This window comes from Elaeis guineensis, chromosome 4 (assembly GCF_000442705.2).
Source record: "Elaeis guineensis isolate ETL-2024a chromosome 4, EG11, whole genome shotgun sequence".
In the NCBI taxonomy this organism is placed as follows: domain Eukaryota; kingdom Viridiplantae; phylum Streptophyta; class Magnoliopsida; order Arecales; family Arecaceae; genus Elaeis; species Elaeis guineensis.
Window position 1 is genome coordinate 56,569,030 of NC_025996.2, and position 10,958 is coordinate 56,579,987.

The window sequence follows — 10,958 nt, forward strand, 5'->3', positions numbered from 1 at the left end:
GTACCTCAACCATAAAATAATTTATCGAAATGTATCAAGCATGCACTAGTCTTCTATTTGCTCACTCTTTTTTAGTTTACAGAATTTATGGGAATCTCTTTGTGTGTGTGTGTGTGTGAGAGAGAGAGAGAGAGAGAGAGAGGCTCGAGCCTTTTATTAACAGATAATTTTAATATATGCATATCTTAAAGATTAGATTGCCATGTCTTTGTGTACAAGAAGTTTTCATGAAATTGCTATATGGTAAAAAACTAAATATAAAATAATACATGTGATTTTCTTACTAAACAAATTAAAAAAATGATAATTTTAAGATGTAAAATTCATGTTGCATAGTTTTCCATGTTCACAATTTGGTAGCTGCTAGTTATTAGTCATTACATATAATATTTGAGATCAAAATATATTATTTTTTTAGGAAAAAAAATCAAAGTATATGTAATGCAAGCTAGGAGGCCTAGCATGAGGTTCACTGTAATCTAGAGGAAGATTAAATTAACTAAGAAGGAATTAAACTAATTATAAAATAAAGAAAATATCAAACTCCAAAAATCTACGGGCAAAAAGATCCAATAAACTAAAGATTAACGAGAATGAAAGATCATCTCTATTGTTTGAGTTGCTACAAAACATCATCTTTGTTGCTTGAGATTCACTGCTTTTTCTCGAACAATCTATTGGAACCCACTAAGCCCACAACCACTGATCCTCGAAATCCACCAAAGTCACACAAATTCTACCAAGTAAAGAAAATTAAAAGCAAATACATGTTAACATGACAGTTCCATTGTTCTTATGATGAAACATTTGGATATCTATGAGGTTATTTATATGCTCTAGAGTCTCTTACAATGATAAGGAGTGGAGGTACCCTGAATATTTGATAGAAATGCAAAAATAAATTCCTAGCTCAACTAGAATAAATTTTTTTTTACCAAAAGAGCAATTCTAAACTTTGGATGATGACTAGATTGTCAACTCATTACATCTGATAGTGATTAGGGTGTCCAAAGCTCATGTACTCTTTATGGTATAAATAGGATAAGTTGCGGTGCCTCTCGAATTCTTTTAGCTCTCCTATCTTGTCAATTTATTTTCCTCAACCTCCTAATCTTGCAAAATAATTGATATTAGCGTGTAAAGTTTAGATGATGAGAATTGGGCATGGACTTGGTTTCATTTGAAATATGGTTAGACTTGTGCCTTCTTATAGTAACCTGTATTAGCTTTTCTATTCCAGAAAGGGAAAGAAATGTCCAACCAAATCATGCATAATTGCTTGAGATAGAAGAAGCTAGAAATCTGAACCTGGAAGAATGGAAACTAAGAGCTGAGACAAAAAATAGCTAGATTCATTACTCCAACAGGAAGAGATCCTTTGGAAATAAAGATCCCGTAACTCTTGGCTTCGTGAAGGCGATCGGAACATAAAATTTTTTTTCATATCTCAGCATCTAATAGATTGAGAAAAATCAAATCAATATAATTCAATATGAAGAAAGTATTTTGCAAAATCAAACTGCAATTGAACATGCCTTCTACAACTACTATTCCTCTCTACTTGGAGCCTCAGGAACCAAACACATCGATTTAGACTGGGACAAGTTTTATCCAGATAACCCACTAGGCTAAGTTCATTGATTGACCTACTTACAGAGGAAGAGATCAAAACAGCCATCTTCAATCTAGGTAAAAATAAGTTATCGGGTCCCGACGGTTTTCAAATTGGCTTCTACAAGTAATTCTAGAACCTCATTAAATCTGACATTATCAAACTATTCTCAGACTTTCATCGAGGAGTCGCCAATCTTTTCGGACTCAATTTCACTTACATAACCTTAATTCCAAAAAAAAAAAATAATTAACCCTCGGTGAAGGATTTCAAGCCCATCAGTATTGAAAATGGTATGATTAAAATCATATCCAAAGTACTAGAATCAAGACTGAAAAGCAAAATGAAAAATTTAGTATCCGATCTTTAAACAGCTTTCATCAAAGGTAGATTAATTTTCCAAAGTTATGTTTCAATGATAGAACTTATCTCCTTCTGTAAGAACTCTAAACTACCAGAAATTCTATATAAAATCGATTTTGAAAAAGCTTTTGACAGCATCTCATGGGCCTTCTTGTTCGATCTCTTGACCTATAGAGGTTTCTTCAGGAAGTGGATTGATTGGATTAAGGCCCAGTTCCAAAATTCTAGCTCGGCCTTGATTATCAACAACTCCATTGGCAAATGGTTTTGCAACAAAAAGGGAGGGTTTAAAGCAAGATAACCCTCTCTCCCCACTCCTATTCATATTAGTTACTGATGTGCTCACCAAAATCCTCAAGAAAGCTACTTCTGTGAATTTGATTCATGGTATTGATCCGCTTAGTCTAGAAAGTCAAACTCATTGCCTTCAGTATGTCGACGACACTCTTATCTTCAGCAGGGCTGATCTTTCAAGTATTAAATCTCTTAAGTTAATCCTATATTACTTCGAACTCGCAACACGTCTTTGCATAAACTTCCAAAAATTCCACCTTATTGGCCTGGGGATTAATAAGGTGCTAGCTCATAATCTTGCCTCCACTCTCGGCTGTAAGGTTGTCAAGCTCCCCACCAAATATCTAAAAATTCCCCTCCATCACTCTAGCATATCTAAACAGCACTGGTCCTTCCTCGTTGAGAAGATCAACAAGAAGCTGAGTGGGTGTGTCACACTCCCGACCCGAGATTGTGAATCGAGGGTCATGGCAACCGCCGCATACTTATAGAATACTTTTCCCATAAGCATGCAAGGCATCTCATCATGATATCTTCACAAATAGTTAAATAAATTTTTCTTCATTAAATAATCAAACCTTGGTTCAAATAACAAATCAAAACTAAGTGTTCAAAAGAAAGTAACTGTCTGACAAAGTCAATACTAAAAACAAAACTAAAGGTCCTGAATCAATTCTGAGAAAGATTCTAAATCAATGAGTTAACTCCATCTTTAATCGCTCTCCCAACCGAAATCCCGCATCATGCTAATTTTCTGGATCTGTAAGAAAAACATAAAACTTATCATGAGCTAAATAGCCCAGTAAGCAGTGTATACCTTTTAACTGAATAATCAGGCAAATAATACTATGCATAACAAATCAATATATATTTTCATGAAATCATATTCATACTGTCAATCATATATAAAAATCAAATCATCATAATTTTCAATTATGCTTTTCTTCTTAAATTCATCAATTTCTTAAATTCTTCTTACCAACCATGACTATGACCACATTATCCCTGTGGCAGGGTCATAATACCGCGTATCTGCTTGCGGTGGACTGCGAATCATCTGGCAGCCAAGTCCTTTGGAACCGCTAGTCTAACTGGCGGTTTTGTCGCTGGTCTATCTGGCGACATGTCGCTGGTCTCACTGGCGACATAAATCCTCAGGACAGTCAATTGCCAACGTATATGCCCCCATTGGCGGGGTCCTCAACACAGTCAGGTTGTCAATTTCATATTGTCTTCCAATTCATATATTATTTTCAAGAATAATAAAATTAATTGATATTCGAGTCAAATCAATTATAACATTCTTTGAGATCATATATCATCATAATAATTGCTCAACAAATAACTTCAATCATAAATAATTTTTCTACAATTAACTTTCATCATAAATAATTTTCAGCAATTATTTCAATAAATAATTTCAATCGCAAGCATGCATAAATTTATTTAATTCATAATATACCAGATAAATTCAGTAAAAGTAAACACTACTTACCTCAAAAGAAAATTCAAACTAAAAATTCTAAGGGTCTCGAAAATCCTTCTCTGAACCTGATATGTCAAATATCATATTTTAAATCAAAATTTCATCGAATTAAAAATAACTAAATTATTAAAAATCTAATGTCCCCTCGAGGATCAATTTGTCGACAGCATCCAGGTTTTCAAATTAATCCATGGACATCCTAAATTTTTTTTTTATTGCTATTTTTTTTAATTTTTTTTTAATTAATTAATTTCATAAATCCTAAAATCTAGAGAGAGAGTTTCTCTCTCTCCGCCCCTTCTCTTTTTTTTTTTTTTCCTTTTCTTCTTTTTTTTTTCTTCTTTTTCTTTTCCTTTTCTTCTTTTTCTTTTTTTTTTCTTCTTCTTCTTCTTCTTCTTCTTCTTTTCTTCTTCTTCTTCTTCTTCCCGCGCTGGAACAGAGGACTCTTGGTCCTCAGGCCTTGAACGGTCGTTCGGGCTGCGGTCGCCACGGCGGAGGCCGGCGGCTGACGGGGCCGCTCCTCCGGTCACGGAGGAAACATGGTCGGCGGTCAATTTTGATCGCCGGCGTCGGAAATTCACGAAAACGGGGCCCAAAACAAAGTCTTTTCCCGACCAAAAATCGACGACGCTCGTCGCCGGCCACTGCGCACAAGCGCACGGGGGAAAGAGAAAGGGAGGAAGAAGGGAAGCTTACCTTGACCTCTGGTGACTTCATCGGAGAGAAAATACGGCGAGAAACCCAACTGTGCCCGCTGCTCTTCTTCAGGAAAATCGGAGAAAAAGAGAGAGGGAGGAGGCCGATCTTCGGTCTCAAGGGGGAGGGGTCTACTTATAGAAGACCCTAGGACTCCGAGGGGTCCTAGGAGTCCCGATTTTCTTGGGTTTCGTCGGAGAAGGAGACTCCCATCGGGAGTCTTCTTCCCGGTTTTGAATTCCTCTGTTTTTTTTTTTTCGTTTTGGGCTTTTGCGGGCTGTAATGGGTTTGGACTATAACATTCTTCACCCCTAAAAAGAAATTTCGTCTTTGAAATTTTTCATACCTGTAGTCTCGAAGAGCTGGGGATATTTTTGCTTCATTTCTTCCTCTAGCTCCCAAGTAGCTTCTCTTTCTGAATGCCGACTCTACTGTACCTTGACATAAGGAATGTTGCGACGTCTCAGCACCTGTTCTTTACGGTCTACAATCCGTATCGGGTATTCTTCATATGTTAGATCCTTCCTGGCTTGTACTGGTTCAAGTTCCACAATGTGACTTGGATCTGGTAAATATTTCTTTAACATAGAAACATGAAAAACATTATGCACTCCTGCAAATGAAGAGGGTAAGGCAAGTCGATAAGCCACCTCACCAATTCTTTCCAAAATCTCAAATGGACCCACATATCTAAGATTCAATTTACCACGAATGTCAAATCTTGAGATTCCTTTTGAAGGAGATATTTTGAGAAACACATGGTCACCGACTTGAAATTCTAATTTCCGTCTCCTATTATCTGCATAGCTTTTCTGTCTGCTTTGTGCTGCCCGAAGTCGATCTTTAATTAATTGAATCTTCTCAACTGCTTGTTGAACAAGTTCGGGACCCAATATTCTTCGCTCACCAACATCATCCCAGTGAATCGGTGATCGACATCTTCTACCATATAAAGCTTCGTAAGGTGCCATACCAATGCTAGCCTGATAACTGTTATTGTAAGCGAACTCAATCAAAGGTAGATGCTCATCCCATGAACTTTTCATATCCAAAATACAGGTTCTCAACATATCTTCTAAGATCTGAATAGTTCTCTCTGACTGACCATCAGTCTGTGGATGAAAAGCTGTACTGAAGTTCAATTTTGTTCCTAATGCCTTGTGTAAGCTCTTCCAAAACTGTGATACAAATCGGTGTCTCGATCCGATACGATGGTCACTGGAATTCCATGTAGTCTTACAATTTCTTTCATATACAACTTTGCTAGTCTTTCCAAGGTAAATCCAACTCTAATTGGAAGAAAGTGTGTAGACTTTGTCAATCGGTCCACAATCACTCAGGCTGCATCATTTTTACTGGAAGTCTTCGGTAGTCCAGTTACAAAATCCATAGTGATATGTTCCCACTTCCAAACTGGAATATCAAGAGGTTGAAGTAGTCCCGCAGGTCTCTGATGTTCAGCTTTAACTTGTTGACACACCAAACATTGAGCCACGAATTGAGCGATCTCTCTCTTCATATTATTCCACCAGTATATTTCTTTTAAGTCTCTATACATCTTGGTACCTCCCGGATGAACTGTATAACCGGTCTGGTGTGCTTCCTAAAGTATTTCATGCTTGAGTGCTGAATCATTGGGTACGCAAATCCTGTTGTCGAACCTTAACGAACCGTCTTCATGTATCTTGAATTCAGATTGAACACCAGCTTCAACTGAATTTCTTATTTTCATTAGTTATGGATCATTATTCTGGGCAACTGAAATTCTTTCAATGAGTGTTGGCTGAACCCTCATGTTGGCTAACCGTACTGTTGAGTCATATATTCGAATGTCTAATTCTAATTTTCTTATATCCTTTAACAATTGACTTTGGTGTGTGATTAAAATCGCCAAATTTCTCATAGATTTTCTACTAAGGGCATCAGCAACAACATTAGCTTTTTTCAGATGATAATGGATTGTTAAATCATAATCCTTTAATAGTTCTAACCACCTTCTCTGTCTCATGTTTAATTCTTTCTGTGTAAAAATGTACTTCAAACTCTTATGATCAGTAAACACTTCACACTGCGCACCGTATAAGTGATGTCTCCAAATTTTTAGAGCAAAAATTACTGCAGCTAATTCCAAATCATGTGTCGGATAATTTTATTCATATGGTTTCAATTGTCTCGAGGCATAGGCTACTACCTTACCATGTTGCATCAATATACTGCCGAGTCCCTTTTTAGATGCATCACTATATATTGTGAAACCTTTATCTTCTGTTGGTATAGTAAGGATAGGGGCTGACACTAATCGTTGTTTTTAATTCTTGAAAACTCTGTTCACAATCTTCAGACCACTCGAATTTAACCCCTTTTTGAGTAAGACGAGTCAGAGGTGCGGCTATGCGAGAAAATCCTTCTACAAATCATCTGTAATATCCTGCCATTCCCAGAAAACTTCGAATCTCAGAAATATTTGTAGGTCTATTCCACTGCATCACAGCTTCCACTTTTGCTGGATCCACAGAAATTTCATCTTTAGATACGATGTGTCCTAAAAAGGCTATTTTGTCCAACCAAAATTCACACTTCTTAAATTTGGCATAAAGTTTTTCTTTCCTCAATTTTTGTAGCACACACCGTAAATATTCTGCATGCTTCAATTTACTTCTAGAATATATCAAGATATCATCAATAAATACGACAACAAATTTATCAAGATAAAATCTGAATATTCTGTTCATTAAATCCATAAAGGCTGCTGGAGCATTGGTTAACCCAAAAGACATCACTAAAAATTCATAATGTCCATAACGAGTTCTAAATGCCGTCTTTGGTATGTCCTCTATTTTAATTTTTAACTGATGATACCCTGAACGAAGATCAATTTTAGAAAAGACTTGTGCACCTTGCAGCTGATCAAACAAATCATCAATTCGAGGTAGAGGATACTTATTTCTGATAGTATTTTTATTCAACTCTCTATAGTCGATACAAAGTCTCATACTACCATCTTTCTTCTTCACAAATAAGACTGGAGCTCCCCAAGGAGATACACTAGGCCTTATAAAACCTTTATCCAATAAATTCTGTAATTGATCTTTTAACTCCTTTAACTCCATAGGGGCCATTCTGTAAGGAGCTTTAGAAATCGGACTGGTATTAGGTGCCAACTCGATAGTAAATTCAAGTTCTCTATCTGGGGGTAGCCCGACTAAATCATCAATGAATACATCCAAAAATTCATTTACGATAGGAATATCCTGTAACTTCAATTCATCATGTTCTTTATTCTTTATTGATACTAGGTAACCTCTACATCCCTTTCTTATCATCTGTCTAGTTTGTTCAGGTGAAATAATACGTGGAGGGGTGGTTCCTGTACTTCCATCAAAACTAAAAGTTAATTCTCCCGGTATGTGAAAATTCACTCTCTTTCCATGGCAATCCACAGAGGCATGATAGGTAGCCAGCCAATCCATTCCTAGAATGACATCGAAATCATGCATATCCAGGACCACCAAATCTGCTGGTAATTCTCTTTCTCCTATCTTAATACTACAGGACTTGCACACACTTTCGGTACTCAAAATACCACCTACTGGTGTCTCAACATATAATTTGATTTTCATGGGTTCACAACCTATATCATGCTGTCTAATAAAAGTAGTGGATATAAAGGAGTGTATTGTACCAGAATCAAACAAAACTGAAGCATGAATACCGGATACAGGAATGATACCTGTCACCACAGTATTGGAGGCCTGAGCATCCTGTTGTGTGAGTGCATAGATTCTTCCTTGAGTTTTCGACCTTTGACCTCCGTCCCTTGCTTGTGTTGATCTATTTTCGTCCATCTGCGGGCAATCTACAATCTTGTGTCCTTTCTGGCCACATCTAAAACACGAACCAGTATTCCATGGGCAATTAGAAGTCTCATGCTCTCTTCGGCCACATCTCGAACATGTAGCTGCCTCATTCTCACGATTCTTATCAGTTGCTGGCTTCTTTGCTGGAACCTTATTATTCTGATTTCGTCCTTGAGTTTCACTAAACCTATTTCTCTTCTTCTGATTCCGTTTACGCTCTGCATGAGCTTCATTAGCTTCTCTCTCAATTATTAGAGCTTTGTTCACAACTGAGATATAGGTAGTTAGCTTATAGGGTACAACCTGTCTTCTGATTTCTGTCTTCAGTCCCATTTCAAATTTGTGTACTGTCTTGCTCAATCTCAACTAGTCTCGGAACAAACTTTGCTAACTCCGTGAATTTGGCTTCATATTCTGCAACAGATCTGTTACCCTGTCTCAGGTGAATGAACTCCTGTTCTTTCTGTATTCTGACACTTCGGAGAAAATACTTATCAAAGAATTCATCACGAAATCTCTCCCAAGTGAGTGGTATCCCATCGTGCTCATATTTTTGTTCCAGTATACGCCACCAGTTGTATGCCTCGCCTTATAACAGATATGCTGTATAGCGGATCTTCTCTTCATCGTGGCATTCTTGCACGGCGAAGGCCTTCTTCATTTTCATAATCCAGTTATCTGCTTCTTGTGGCTCGATGGTCCCTTTGAAGGCTGGAGGAGCTAGCTTCTTAAATTCGACGATATTGTTTCTCTGCATCGGATGTTCTCCATGTCTAGGTATTGGTGGAAATTGCTGACGTGGCTGTGCATGTTGTTGTTGAAGTAACTGTTGCAGTGTTTGAACTACTCCGATCAGAGTTTGCATTAGTTGAGTCATGTTCGGCTCCTGTGCTGTCGCAGTATTTTTGGTAGGATCATGGATTCCCTCCTGCTGAGTTGTACCGCTGTTTAATTGGGGAGTATTATCGCCAAGTGGATTTGATGTCCCTCCTACCGTTCCTTGAGTATTCCTCGCTCGTCATGGAGGCATATTGACCTATGTTAGATTTGAGATAATAACTTATCCTTAATAAGGTTATAACTTGTGACAAGTCAAATCATAATCATCATGACTAACCTTTCAATTTCCTAATGTCTACCCGTCACTCGCTCACTTAATTCTACATGTCTCTATCTATCTACTTATGCTTTGATGCCATATTAATTGTCACGCCCCCGACCCGAGATTGTGAATCGAGGGTCATGGCAACCGCCGCATACTTATAGAATACTTTTTCCATAAGCATGCAAGGCATCTCATCATGATATCTTCACAAATAGTTAAATAAAATTTTCTTCATTCAATAATCAAACCTTGGTTCAAATAACAAATCAAAACTAAGTGTTCAAAAGAAGGTAACTGTCTGACAAAGTCAATACTAAAAACAAAACTAAAGGTCCTGAATCAATTCTGAGAAAGATTCTAAATCAATGAGTTAACTCCATCTCTAATCGCTCTCCCAACCGAAATCCCGCATCATGCTAATTTTCTGGATCTGTAAGAAAAACATAAAACTTATCATGAGCTAAATAGCCCAGTAAGCAGTGTATACCTTTTAACTGAATAATCAGGCAAATAATACTATGCATAACAAATCAATATGTATTTTCATGAAATCATATTCATACTGTCAATCATATATAAAAATTAAATCATCATAATTTTCAATTATGCTTTTCTTCTTAAATTCATCAATTTCTTAAATTCTTCTTACCAACCATGACTATGACCACATTATCCCTGTGGCAGGGTCATAATACCGCGTATCTGCTTGCGGTGGGCTGCGAATCATCTGGCAGCCAAGTCCTTTGGAACCGCTGGTCTAACTGGCGGTTTTGTCGCTGGTCTATCTGGCGACATGTCGCTGGTCTCACTGGCGACATAAATCCTCAGGACAGTCAATTGCCAACATATATGCCCCCATTGGCGGGGTCCTCAACACAGTCAGGTTGTCAATTTCATATTGTCTTCCAATTCATATATTATTTTCAAGAATAATAAAATTAATTGATATTCGAGTCAAATCAATTATAACATTCTTTGAGATCATATATCATCATAATAATTGCTCAACAAATAACTTCAATCATAAATAATTTTTCTACAATTAACTTTCATCATAAATAATTTTCAGCAATTATTTCAATAAATAATTTCAATCGCAAGCATGCATAAATTTATTTAATTCATAATATACCAGATAAATTCAGTAAAAGTAAACACTACTTGCCTCAAAAGAAAATCCAAACTATAAATTCTAAGGATCTCGAAAATCCTTCTCTGAACCTGATATGTCAAATATCATATTTTAAATCAAAATTTTATCGAATTAAAAATAACTAAATTATTAAAAATCTAATATCCCCACGAGGATCAATTTGTCGACAGCATCCAGGTTTTCGAATTAATCCATGGACATCCTAAATTTTTTTTTTATTGCTATTTTTTTTTTAATTTTTTTTAATTAATTAATTCCATAAATCTTAAAATCTAGAGAGAGAGAGTTTCTCTCTCTCCGCCCCTTCTCTTTTTTTTTTTTTCTTTTTCTTCTTTTTTTTTTCCTTTTCTTCTTTTTCTTTTTTTTTTTCTTTTTTTCTTTTTTTCTTCTTC